This window comes from Pan paniscus, chromosome 11 (genome assembly GCF_029289425.2).
Source record: "Pan paniscus chromosome 11, NHGRI_mPanPan1-v2.0_pri, whole genome shotgun sequence".
Lineage (NCBI taxonomy): Eukaryota > Metazoa > Chordata > Mammalia > Primates > Hominidae > Pan > Pan paniscus.
The window spans coordinates 74,572,729-74,587,403 of NC_073260.2; positions in this window are offsets into that span (position 1 = coordinate 74,572,729).

Here is a 14,675-nt window from a genome sequence, read left to right on the forward strand (position 1 = left end):
TGTATTTTTTTCCTAGTTCTAGTGCTCCTGGTGAAATGGGCTAACACTTCTGTTGATTTCATCCTACCCGCTGCCTCTTTCTGCTTTTTTTCCTGTGCTCAATCCTGCCTCCTTCATTCTTCTTGGGTCAAAGTCCTTAAAGCACTCCCCAGTAAACTCTGCACCCTAATCTCTATATTACAGTCTATTTCACAAGGAATTCAACCTGTAACACTATGTATCAATAGAATGATTAAATAACTTCAGAAAGAATGAATGCCTTCTATAGGACTAAATCTCCTTTTATTCCAAATTGAAAGATGAGTCATGAAAAAAAGAACATGTATAAGTTTTTCAAAATTTTATCTATCCTTTAAAATAAAAAAGTTCCAATGATATTTGAATTACTGCAGACCATAGAAAAGGAACAAAATCTTCCTGACTCTATAATGTTAGCATAGCTTTAATACAAAGAAAAGACAAAAATAGTTTTCTATATAAATATAGTTACAAAAATTCTGTATAGTATATAGCTACTGATTCCAGCTGTATAGTAAAAGAACAGTGTAGCACGACCTAGTAGAGTTTATTCTAAGACCATAAGGATGGTTCAATATTAGGAATCTATCAATGTAATATATTATATCAACACATTAAATTTAAAAAGCTGATGATTGTATCAATAGATGCCTAAAAGGTATCATAAAATTCAAAAGTTATTTCTAATAAAAATTCCAAGTAATTCAGAAATAAACTATTTAGAAATGATAGATTTTTTTTTTTTTTTTGGCCAAAATTCAACAGTAAACATGATAAAAAAAAAACAACAACTATGAAATGCAGGAGCTATTTCCATTAAAATGAGAACTGATTTCTCATTAAACATAATGTGTAGTGAAGTTGATCACACCTTTCAACCCCCACTGGTCTAGGACATTCCCCCGGTGTGGCAATTGCAAGAATGTATTTAAACATCATTGTCCCATTTGATTGTGACTTCCTAGAGGCAGGTATATGCCTTACAAATTTTTATATCCTTAGTTTCTGACACAATTTCTGGCACAACAATTTCTTAAAGACATGAACAATTTAATATATAGAGAGTACAAAAGAAAGTACAGTAGAATTTTGTACTTTATAAGAGGCCATTTTTCCTTTCTTACGAGAGGATTGTGTCACTTTGATTTACGTATGGGATGCTGAGCATAATTTGCAAAAACTGTTTCCAAAAAGTGCAACAAAGAATTATATCTGAATTGAGGTTCAAAGACTGATGAGCCCAAATATTTTCATTTTTAAAATTATGTTGTGTCTTCTTCAGATTTTAAAATCTCAGTTTCATCATGATCATTTTTAAACTCTTTTTATGATTTTTCTAGGTTTATCCATTATATCTAGACGTTGAGCTGTGAACTGCTTAGAAATAAAGTAGCGTAAGTTTATAAAGTAGCTTAAGATTATACACCTTAGAAACCACAAGATTAAAAACCAACAAACAGGCTGGGCATGGTGGCTCATGCCTGTAATCCCAGCACTTTGGGAGGCCGAGATAGGTGGATCACATGAGGCCAGGAGTTTGAGACCAGACTGGCCAACATGGTGAAACCCCGTCTATACTAAAACTACAAAAATTAGCTGGGCATGGTGTCACGCACCTGTAATCCCAGCTACTCAGGAGGCTGAGGCAGGAGAATCACTTGAATTCAGGAGGTGGAGGTTGCAGTGAGCTGAGATCGTGCCACCGCACTCCAGCCTGGGTGACAGAGAGAGACTCTGTCTTAAAAAACAAAACAAAACAAAAACCAACAAACACATGGCAACTCAAAAATGACTTGGGAAATACTTCTCTAAAAGAAATTTTAGCTTCATGTCCTTCCTACCTTCTAAAACTAAAATTTCTTCAAATATGTTTTTCTTTCAAAATTGCTGTATGAATCTAAGGATATCCATACATTTAACTTCTCCAGAACCCTGAGTTATTTCACCTGGTACTCGTAGGTCCGGTCTCTGCCTGCACCTGGATGCTGCATCATCAGAAGTATTGTCCTGCTGCTTTGCCTTTCTCTCAAGAGACAATAGATTTACTACCCTGAGATGGAACACAGAGGTTGGATATTCTGGATTCTACCCAGGAAGGGTTGCCCACCCCTGAGGAAACCCACTCACTTATGTAACAGGTGCTTCTGAAGCTTATAGCTGGGGTGAATACAGAGTGAAAGGGCATAGATCCCACTTGGGAATGTATAGTCTGGCACTGTTCTTCCTGTTCCCTCTCTCTGTTCTTTTCCTGCTGATGCTGTGTGTTTCTCAAGGATGTCCTTTGGAGGCAACAAGGAAACAAAAAGCCATGTTCTTATATACAACCAATCTAATTAAGGGGTGACTTAAAGAAGTAAACATTTTCTTTCATTTCTCCCTCTCTTATCTACTTACCTACCTACCTATGTATCACATCTATTATCACATCTATTGTATGTGTGTATGTATCTATTATCATTTACCTATCTACCTACCTGCCTACTACTTACCTATCATATCTATTGCATCCATCTATCTATCTATCTATCTATCTATCTATCTATCTATCTATCTATCTATCATCTACCTACCTACTTACTACCTATTATATCTTTTGCCTATCTATCTATTTTTGATCTGGCTAACCTTTAACCTCACCCTATTGCTTTTGAATAACAGCACCCTGTTTTTCCTTGAGGAATCCACCTGCTTCCCCTGCCAGCCCATGTGGTTGAGTGAGGCTGAATGTCCACTTCAACTTCAGGAGAGGGCATGGGATCCAGGTCTGGTTAGTGAGAGGAATTCCTGGAATTTCGACTGGAGTGACCGGGAAGAGGCACTCTCATCTAGGCTTGCTAAATTGGAAGAGTTTAATCTTGGGGCTGCTGGTGGCCATCTTGTCATCACAAATGGAGAAATTATGTGAACGTGAACCTAAACATAGAGGAAAAGGAATTGAGTGATAAAAGGAGATTTTTGACGAGACCGCCTGAGGACTTAAATTCAACCGGGCTCGAAACTAGGCCGACAGGCATGAACCAATAAATTCTCTTTAAATAAAAATCAGTTTGAGAGGGGGCTTCTTTCACCTGCAACTAACACCATCTAACAGGGACACCTAATGCAGTCCAGGGGAGTGAGAGAAGGCTCCTGAGAAAGTGACATCTAAATTATCTCCCGAAGGAAGTGAGGCGAAGGAGTTGGAGGGTGCTTCTGGTGGAGAGTGCTTTCTGGGGTTGAAAGAGAGCACAACTTGAAGAACTGAAAGCTGTTCTGTCTGGTTGGTACACATAGTGCAAGAAGAAAAGGAGGAAAAAGCATGCCAAGGGGGCAGGAGAGAGACCTGCAGGAGTTAGAATATAGAGGCTTTTGAAATTGACCGAGTGGTGGAAAGGAAGGAGGAGTCAAGGAAGACACTGAGATTTCTGGCTTGGGCACCTTTGGGCAAGGGCCGAAGGTGGTGCTGAGCAGAAATCACAAGAGGAGGAAAATTTCAAAAGAAGATGAATTCAGCATTGGAGAATTTGTGTTTGAGACATTTGGCATATTTGAGGGAAAATATGGAATAGGCTGTGGATATTCTGGTCTTAAGTCAGGAAAATGAGAGTTGTGCTAGAGATATAAATTTGAAAGATGTGGTATAAATAAAGCTATGATTGTAGATAAGATATTTTGGAGTCAATGTGCTAGGTAAGAAAAAAAGGCTTGATTATAACCCTGAGAAACGCCGATAATTAAGAGATGGATGGAGGAGAAATATTTATGAAGGGAATGAGGAGAAGAGAAATCACCTTAAAAGGACCCCAAAAAGAATTAACCAGAAGGACAGAAGAGGCCAGGCATAGTGGCTTATGTTTGTAATCCCAGCACTTTGGGAGTCTGAGGTAGGAGGATTGATTGAGGCCAGGAGCTTGAGGCTGTAGCGAGCCATGATCATGCCACTGCACTCTAGCCTGAGGGACAGAGGGAGACCCTATCTCTAAAAAAAAAGAAAGAAAGAAAGAAAGAAAACGAAGGGCAGAAGAAAAATTGGGGGAGTATGACATCTCAGACACCAAAACTAAGTATGTGAAGAAGAGGGTGTCGGAGAGTCTGAATTACTACTTAGGGTCCAAGAACTGTTGTCAGTTACTGTTGCTGCTTGTCTTCAACAGGTAATACCAGCAGCCAGCACACTTATTATGAAGAGATATGAGCTTGTTGAAAAAAATCTTGATAGACACTTGATAATAAAACTATCCATGTCAGGGTTTCAAAGGAAGAAAAAGTTGATCTTCAAGGCAGGAGAATTTGGAGGCCTTGGGGGTAATTCTGGAAGGGAAGGGTGAGGAAGGGAGATGGAAGGAAATGAAAACCAGGGAGAGAGCAGAGACCCCCAGATCTCTGTGATGTGTGCCACTTTTATGGAACCTCACAAAGTAACTCTGGAAAACATAATTAACGTGTGCTTGATTCAAGTGGTGGTTATTATTTTTTCATTATGAATGAGGGTCTGACTTGCATGCTGGAGAAGGTGTGGTGAGGGACAGAGAGCAGGTGAGAAAACGAAACTGGGGCTACAGAGGAGGCCTGGAGATCAGGGTGGGCAGAGTCAGGCAGGGGTGGGGCTGGGCTGTTTAGGTTTAAGTCTAGATCCCCCACCCATCAGCCATGAAGCCACCCCAAGCCACAGTCACTTTATCTGCAAAAATAAGGACAGTAAGATTTCTACTTCATAGGACTGTTGTCTATATGTTCCCAGCATGCAGTAGCTCTTAACAGATATTTCACCAACTTTTACAAAGCCATTTGGAAGGGCTTTGGGCTTTTACAGGCCATTGAATTGGGAGAGGGGGTGTGTGGACTGTGACAATTTCCCTTATGGCTTGAGAGCAGGGGAGGTTCCTAAATGATGTCTGCATTATAGAAAAGAAGGATTGACGAAACAAGTGTCCGCCGATTGTCACTGGACTTTCTATCCCAGACAATTTGGACTTCACAGAGCAGCTGCCATGAGTGTCTGGCCACATGGAGCTGCTTTCTGGGGAACAATAAGGTTCAGACCAGTATTTAGGGGACTGAGAAAGCACAGGCTTCATGAGTGTGATGAAATCTCACCAAAAGTGTCCAGAAATTGGCTAAGATAGGGCTCAAAACAGGAGATTCCTCTCCTTTTCCTGTGTCTTGTATTAAGTACAGGCTTTAATAATTTCTTTAATTTTTTGTAGAGGAAAATCTATAGATTATGTATAAGAGAAACATAATTGGGATTACAACCTTTAGTATTTATTTGGTTTTGAACATTAAGAGGCCCATAAGTTTACCAGCTATTTACAAACTTTATTTCATCACAATCTATGGCTTGCAAAAAAACAAAAAAAAAAAAAAGAAAAGAAAAAAAACTTTTGTAATTTTGTGTGTTTATTCACCTTCTCGCCTAATATCTCATAAAGATTCCATGGTAGGTCTTGTCACCTTGGCGGTGCATAACAGGTTGTGTTTGAACCTAGTAGGGGAGTAAACAGGCTTTATTACTCTGGTTTAATTTGAAGTGTTTTAATTGTGAAGTCAAAAACTTGGATCAACTAAAATGGAGAGCAAAAGAGAGAATGAAAAGAATTGATTTTGGACCTCAGACCTTGCTGTGGCTAAATCTTTACCCTCTAATGGCTGATGGGATAATGTTGGAAAGAAAGGTCCTGAATCCTTTGGCCACATTTTGCCCTGCTTCTCTCAGGGTTGAGAGTTCTGGAAGAACATTAAGAATGAGATTGCAATTGAAAATTGTCATTTTGAATCCTATTGATTTTTCAAAAATTCAGGCTGATTTGTCTTTTATCAGAGGTAGGATTCTGTTTTATGGTATAAAATCTACTTTATCCTTCCTTTTAATAGTTCCTTTTGACCTGTGAAATTTCTTCACTACATTTAATACTTGTCCTATTTCCCCGTCCCCCATATCAATTTTCCTTTTGTCTCTGGGGCCGAGTAAATAAACATGTTCTGTCACACACACACACACCAAAAAAAAAAAACAAAAACAAAAACCAGAAAAGAAGGATTGAGAATTGAGAATTGTCTGTGAGATTTAGCCACAGGGATGGTGCTACTAATTCCGGAGAGAGCAGTCAAAGAAAGTGATATGGGCAGACAAAAAAGGCTGTGTGTCCATTCAGAAGCGAGTGGATGGGTTTAATGACAGTTTTTAAGGACGTTTGGCTGGGAAAGGCAGGAGAGATAGGAAAAGAGAGACAGAGAATAGCTGAGGCAGGGAGGCTGGAATCGGTGGTGGGGGGGGGATTGTTTTATGATGAGAGAAATTTGAGCAAGTTTCAGTGTTGGTGAGATAGAACCTTATCTCAGAGGCTGCCCATTCATCCAGGGTAGTGTAATTATTGTCTCTTCAAATAAAGGCTATACCTTCTTATCATCAAATTTGCCTTCCCTGTTCTTTACTCTATGTTCCTGTTGTCACTTAGATTTAAAGAATATAGTCAAGACATAAAAAGCGTAGCCTGTTGAGAAGTTTAAATTTAAATCTGTGCTTTAAAGAGGCATATTAAATTGCTGTGTTTATGAACTGAAACCTAATCTGTGCTATATAGTCCCTCATATTTTCTTCTTGAATGGAGAGAAACATCTCACTGGCATATCATCACTCTTCGATAGCTAGAGATGTCATCAAAAGTGGAGATAATTACCCTTAACAGGAATAAATGAATTTTGAGTGCATAGGCTCCCACCCCTTAAGCAGAGCAAAAGAGGTTAACAAGGCAGGGTGACTCCTGGCTGGAGGAGCACACATAAGTCATTCTTAATTGGAGGTTTCACCTTTGTTCCCCATAGTAGCTGCCAAAGAACTTTCTACATGTGACTTGAGATAAATGAGCAAGTCAGGGAAATGTTTGCATCTCTAAGATGAACTGCTGGGCTATTCCTTTGAAATCCTAAAAGGGATGGTGGTGATTAAAGATACATTTTTTACAACCTAGTGAAAAAGAGTTAAGACATCCTGAAGGAAGAGGCAAGACTCAAGGAAGCTGACACCTGTGGTTCTGGGAAGCTGTCTTTGCTTTGCTTATCTTATTAATGCTGGAGGGAGGCTGATTTGGAAGACACATCATAAGGAGAAGTGTAGAGTATGAATCAGAGCAACAGTTCTGTTCTGGAAAGAACAAAGAAAGGGAAGTCTGGAAAGTCATGTGAATACACTCACTCTTCCAGAACAATCTCTTCCTCTACTCGACGGAAGAGACCAAAGTCCATGCTTTTTTTGAGACTCTGGTCTCAGTAGCTGTATGTTGAGCATGATCCTATGACACCATAGAAACAGCTCTCAGTGGAGAGTCCGGGTCTGAAGTTATAGGTCTAGACTATTCACATTTTTGTCACTCATTTGTTGACTCTGGGCAAGCCTTGACTGCTCAGAACCTCCTTTTCCTCTGTGTCTAAAATGGTAAAAATCACATGACCACTGGGATTTTTGTACATTCTAGGGTTCTGAGCATCTAGAAAGAGGAACAAAGGAATGTGTTTATACATACAAAAGAAGACAGCTTCTTGTGTATTTTGCTTTGGGAATTATATGTGCCATTTGATTATATGAGAAAAGGAAGAATGGGTGTGACACCCAGACATCATGGGTTGGCATATTTGGGTAATAATATTCTGATATAAAAATTTGGATAAACACTTATTATACACTTGTTTTCACCCCAAATATTTGGTTTCCAATTTCTTAATCTTCTGGAATGCTAGAAATTACTTTTGTCATTTTCATCATTCCTGGGATACAACTTTATGCTATTTGAAACGAAAATGGTTTCAGCCTCAAAATAACACAGTTCCTGCTAATCAACTCAAAATCTTCCAAGTCACACAGACTATCAGAAGCCAGAACCCATTTTTCTGGACAGAGATTGTATTTGCTCAGTCCGTGAGATTGAGATCAAACTTGGATATTACTATACAGGTCCCAGTCTTTGGAAAACACACAAAGAATGCCCTGATGGCATGAGATGTTTTCTGAATAGCAGACTCTATCAACATTTTCTTAAGAAGCACATTTTGTTCTGTGAATAAATTAGGTAGGTCATAGGTATATTTCCATAAACTTATTTTTATCTTTGAATTCCTCATGCTTAGTGTGGAGCAAGGTACATATTTAGCATTTAAAAATGTTTGTTGAATACATGAATGAATGCATACGTAGGCAGCATTTAAAAGAGACAGTGAGATCTTTCATTAGAAATTTTCCTAATTAAAATTTAATTACTGCTATCAATTTTGATCTATTATGTACATAAAAGGATTGACAGTTAATGAATTTCTGAGTAGATTCTCCTGAATTCGTCTTGAGATACAGCCTTATTAACTTTGAAAGGCTTTTAATGGCATCTGGCTTGCTTAAAAAAATCGAGAAGAGAACCAGCCTGGCTGGTTATCCAGACTTCTATGGTTCTGTCAGGGAATAGCTTCCCAAGTGAGGTAGGATGTATCTGAGGGGCATCTCTCCATCAAAACCTTCTTGAGTCCGTGATGATTCTATTTGAGTTGTGGGCACACTTAGATTTGAAGAGAGATCTGGAATAGAAAAGGGTTAATTAAAGAAAGGTATGATCGCTTTTGACACTAAAATAGGACCCTCACTGAGATGAGTAGGAATGTGCTAACTATTCATTTATTATTCTGGCCCAGGATTAAAACTGTGAGTGGAAACATTCCTATCTCTCTCCTGTGGGCTGCAACTTGACAATATCTAATTTTGATCAACTATTTTCCTTTTTGGTTAAGATAATTTTTCCTCGAGGTGTTGCCTAGGGGAAACAAGATCCACCATTCAGGGCTAATGTCAAGGCTTCCTCTTATCATTATGTCTGCTCATGAATCTACTAATGTGTATACTACAAAAGACTACAAAGCTGGACCAAATGCCCAAAAAGGCTCTTTACATCTTGCCAGTTAACATTTGTAGGCTGAAATATCATTCCATGTCTGTTTGATCCACATATTTATTAGAGGAGCAAGGTGCTATTTTTTTTCAAGCAAATAATTGCAAAACACCAGGGCTGAGCAACCAATCCAACATCTTTATTTTATGATGAGAAACTGAGGCCTGGAGAGGTGATGTTACTTGGCCAAGGACACTATGAGGGTAGAACTAGAATTCAGGTCTCCTTGAAGCTTTTGAACTTGGAAAAGATCTATACATTTATTGGGGCTTCACTCAAGGTAGAAAATGGTATTTTGAAGAGCTCCCAATGTATGACTATTCCTACTCTAAGATGTTTTTCCTAATCAGTCATAAGCTCATAGAGCTCAGGACACCTTCTTTCTTAGAATCTGACCCTAGGTCTTAAATGCAACAACTAATCTGTATATCACTAAAAGGACAGAAGAGAATCTCCCCATCCCCACCAGATTCTGAGGCATATAGACTTACACGTCTGCAAATAAACTTCAGAGCATCAAACTGGTTTGCATAGTATTTAATTCTCAACCAGCTGATCATCATCTTGGAGAGAGGTGACAAGCGTTGACTGCAGATACTGGGCCCTCACATACTGGGTCTCAAACTCTAGGACTGCAGGACTATGGGCTATTAGTGTGAACACTGGTACTAGGACTGGACCACTGTGGGCTGTTAGCATGATCACCAGCACTAGGACTGGATGACTGTGGGCTGTTAGCATGAACATCAGCACTAAGACTGGATGGCTGTGGCTATTAGCATGATCACTGGTACTAGGACTGGAGGACTGTGGGCTGTTAACGTGATCACCTGCACTAGGACTGGATGACTGTGGGCTTTTAGTGTGAACACCCACACTAGGACTGGCCGACTGTGGGCTGTTAGCATGAACACCCACACTAGGTCTGGATGACTGTGGGCTGTTACACCAACACTAGGATTGGAAGACTGTGGGCTGATAGTGTGAACACCAGCACTAAGACTGGACAACTGTGGGCTGTTAATGTGAACACCAGTACTAGGACTGGATGACTGTGGGCTGTTAGTGTGATCACCAGCACCAGGACTGGAGGACTATGGGCTGTTAGCATGATCACCAGCACTAGGACTGGAGGACTGTGGGCTGTTAGCGTGATCACCAGCACTAGGACTGGAGGACTGTGGGCTGTTAGCATGATCACCAGCACTAGCCATGCCCAGTCTCAGCATTTCCTGTGGGGGCTGGCTTTTGCTTTCCAGCCATACTCTCCCAGCATGGTAGGGAGGCACATATTAAAGTGGTGAAGCTACCCAGAGCCTTTGAAGCCATCTTGGGCCCCTTGTCAATTATTTCATCTTTTTATACTTCAGTTTCTTCATCTGTATATAGCGATAATGTTTGTGTCTTAAGAGTAAGGATACGTCGAATGAGAAACAGGATTGTCAAAAATAGCCTTGAGTGATGATCTGAGATAGACTGGTGCAAGCTAGCTGAAACTGAGAGCCATTGCCTTCACCCCAGCTGGATAAGGTAGCATCTCCAACCCCCAAGTCTCATGAGATTGGTGACTTCCTCCTCTCAGCAGTTGGGGCTACAGCATCCTACAGGCCACTGAAGTCTTCAGGCACTGAGTAGCTGCCTTTTCCAGCAGTTGATGTCAATGTTCAGCCTTAGCAAACAATGCTTCTGGTGTTTACTCATACCTTTAGATTATTAGGTTGTTGTGAAGACTAAATGCACTGATACATAAAAACAACTAAGGATAGTGCTTGACATTCTTAGCTCTCAAATGAGCATAATCACCCAATTTAAAGGACCCTAATGAGACAACAGACATAAAAGCCCTGTGTCAACATAAAAGCTATATATATGCCAACTCTAAAGCATGTACATATATTAGCTATTAGGATTATTAGCTATATTTACCTTTTGTTCCATAACGTCATCTTCATCCAACCTGAGGTATAAAAAGAAATAGGGGTCTTGTCAGTATTTATTGAATAATGAAAAGAAATGAGTTGTATATAGCAGTGACCAGTGAGGCAGAAAAACTTCCATTTTAACTGTTTTTTCCTCCAAGTATTAACATCTTTATTTATTTTTGATAGGATCTACAAGGATGGGAAGAAACTTGTGTGAAAGGCACTTGTCTTCCATGTCTTAAGGATGAGGGATGCCTTTTTATTCCCATGCAGTAACTACCAAAAATCACATCCGGGCTGGGCGCAGTGGCTCATGCCTGTAATCCCAGCACTTTGGGAGGCCAAGATGGGCGGATCATGAGGTCAGGAGATGGAGACCATCCTGGCTGATACGGTGAAACCTCATCTCTACTAAAAATACAAAAAATTAGCTGGGCGTGTTAGTGGGCGCCTGTAGTCCCAGTTACTTGGCAGGCTGAGGCAGGAGAATGGCATGAACCCGGGAGGTGGAGCTTGCAGTGAACCGAGATGGCGCCACTGCACTCCAGCCTGGGAGACAGAACGAGACTCCATCTCAAAAAAAAAAAAAAAAAAAAAAAGAAAATCACATCTGTGCCTTTCCACCAAAAGTTGCTAAAACCCCAGTTCTTTTTTCCTCACATTTTCAGATGCATAAGTACATCTTTATGTGCTCCAACACAATCATCTCAATATGATATGAGGATAAATTTCTGTTAAAAATGCCACCAGATTCCTACTCCCTAGAATAAGAAATCATATGTCAATAAGTCTAGAACACGAATCTGATTAGCAACTTACATGTACAAGAGGGCTTTACCATGAATGTGACAGCAAGGAAAATATTCAACTGGCTGTAACTACTCCATAAATGACACCTCCAGAAACCTGAGAGGCAGCCTCCGTTCCCAATCACTCTCCCCCTTCACATAAAGGCTTTTCATTTCCACTTTCAGTATATCTTAAAGACATTCACTTCTATTACCTTCACTGCTGTCTTAGCCTAAGTGCCATCATCTCTCACATGAACTACTACCAGAGCCTTCTGTCATCTTTCTACTTTTGCCCCACTCCAATCAATTCTCTACAAAGAAGTTAGAGCGATCTTTTAAAATATAAATTGGATCATGTCTCTTCCCAGCTTCAGTAGCCTTTCATTGTACTTGGAGTAAAACCCAAACTTATCAACATGGCTATAACAGCCAGGATGAACTCACAGAATTCTCCCCCTTTGTGTGGGAAGATGCAGCTACACTGGATTTCTAGTTCTTTCTTTAGTTCCTGAGAAGGGTCAGCTGTTCCAGAACGTTTGCGCAGGCTGATGTTTTTTCACAGTACTGCTTCCCCCAACCCCTTTCACCCTCACTCCCTTTCACTCACCACTCCTCTCACCCCAGTGCTTTTTCTGACATGTGCACACACACACACCTCCATCTAAATAGACACACACTTCCATCTGAATACACACCTGCATTTCCATCCAAATACGCACACACACCCCTCGGTCTAAATACACATACTTCCATCTTAATATATACACACTTCTATCTAAACATACATATACGCACATACTCTCTTCGAAATACACACACACCACTCCTATCTAAACACACACACACACACCAGTCTAAATACACACTTCCATCTAAATACATGCACACACACACACACACACCCCTATCTATACATAGACACACATACATACTCCCATCTAAATACACACACACACACACACACACTTGCATCTAAATATACACACACACATACACACATATTCCCATCTAATGAGGTCCCTTCCTTTATTCTCGCTTAGAGCACTCTGGGCTTTTCACTCATTCGACTTAGAATATATTAATACATCCATATTTGTTAGTATATGTCTTAGTCTGTTTGGCTGCTATAACAAAACACCATAAAATGGGTGGCTTATAAACAACAACAGTTGTTTGTTTATTGATTTTGGGAATCTGCGAATCCCAAGATCAAGGCCCTGGCAAATTCTATGTCTGGTGAAGGCCCATTTCCTGGTTCATAAACAGTGTTTTCTTGCTGTGTCCTCACATGTTAGAAGGAACAAAGCTGCTCTCCGGGGTCTCTTTTACAGCTGTTTTATGGCTCAAATCTCATTCATGAGATCTCCATCCCCATGACCTAATCACTTACCAAAGACCTCACCTCCTAATACTATCACCTTGGGGTTGAGGATTTTAACATGAATTTTGGGAGGAAGTAAACCCTCATAATATAGCATTGTATTTATTTAATAGTTTTCTTCTTAGTGGATGGTAAGTCCCAGGAGGACAGGGACCATGTCTCTTTTGCTCACTAATGATCACTTAGTATCTAGCACAGTACCTAGCACATAGTAGGCACTCAAGAAATTTTGATAAGTGAGTGAATACCTGCATTGCTACAAGTTGTAATAGTATGCTCTAAAAGCTAAGAAAACTCAAGTATTTTTCATTGAGCTGACAGCCTACTGTGTGCAGAGGGAATCATATGGAACCCATGGGAAACCTTAGATGTGAGATCTGTCAGACCTTAAGCAAGTTGCTAAACTTCTCTGAACACATTTTTATCTTTGAGGAAAATAAAGAATCATAATACGTGTTCCTTTTGCCCACAGAAGGATTTTGAGGATCAAATGAGAGAATCATTATACTAGTGCTTTGGGAGCTTAAAATACTTATTCAAATGTACATTGTTGTTGTTATTAAATAAAAAAATCATGTCCGAAAGCAGAGTGGGAAAAGAAGAGAAGGCAGTCTGAATAAGAAGGGACAAATGGCTGATAGCCAAGAGGTCATTAGTAAATGAACACAGTGTCCTGAAGTTTGTTTTCTATCCTTTTAAACTCTAGTATTTGAGAAAAAAAAATCAAAACAATCATAAAACATTGATAATACATATATTTTTGGGCTGCTTACATCTTTGGGAAGTTTCCTAGCAAATGAATCTCACTTGATTGAGAGCAGATGTTATCTATATTTTAAAATTTCTTAGATCTTCATGATTTTGAATATTGCTTCAACATTCAGTACTTACTTTTTTCATATGTCATTTTCTATCTTCTCCAATTTTTCTTTCCTTTTGTAAATTGTATGCTAATTTCCAAACCTGTATAAATTCCTTTCTGATGTTAATGATTCCTTTTCTCAGGCCCATTTAATTCTGAAATTCTCAATTCATCAGGCAATTTAAGCAAAACTTATAAAACAACCATTATAATCTGTCTCATTGCACTTATAAAGAATGATTGTAGCTCGGAGGGTATTAATTAAGCCTTAGCTACAAGGTTTATTGGTGACATCATTTGACTCCTGATTTCACAGTGGATTTTATGTAATGACCACCATTCTTATTTCTGATCAAGTATGATGAAGAAACCTCATCTCTGGTTTCCAAGTGAAAAACAAGTCACAGTGAATATAACACTCTAATTAGCTGTCATTTTCATAATGGATCAAGGAAGTGTCTTCTTTCATTCAATCTGAATTTAAACTCTTTAAAGAAATTGTGTATTTGGCACATAGAGGTGCTCCGGTGTGCTTACAAATTCACCCATCCATTTATTCAATAAACTACTATTTTAGGTGCTAGGCATTTTATAAAAGACTCTGTGTTTTTACTTTCCAATGTGTTTCCTTCTTGACTTAGATTTTAATTATGTAAAACTCATAAAACTCAGGCTTGGTATGAAGATTTTTGATAATTTAGAGGCTTACTAGGCCATTAAAAATGCTTGATGGCTGATATCCAATGCTAGTTTTGCAAAACCTGGGTTGTCACTAGTCACACAGACACACAC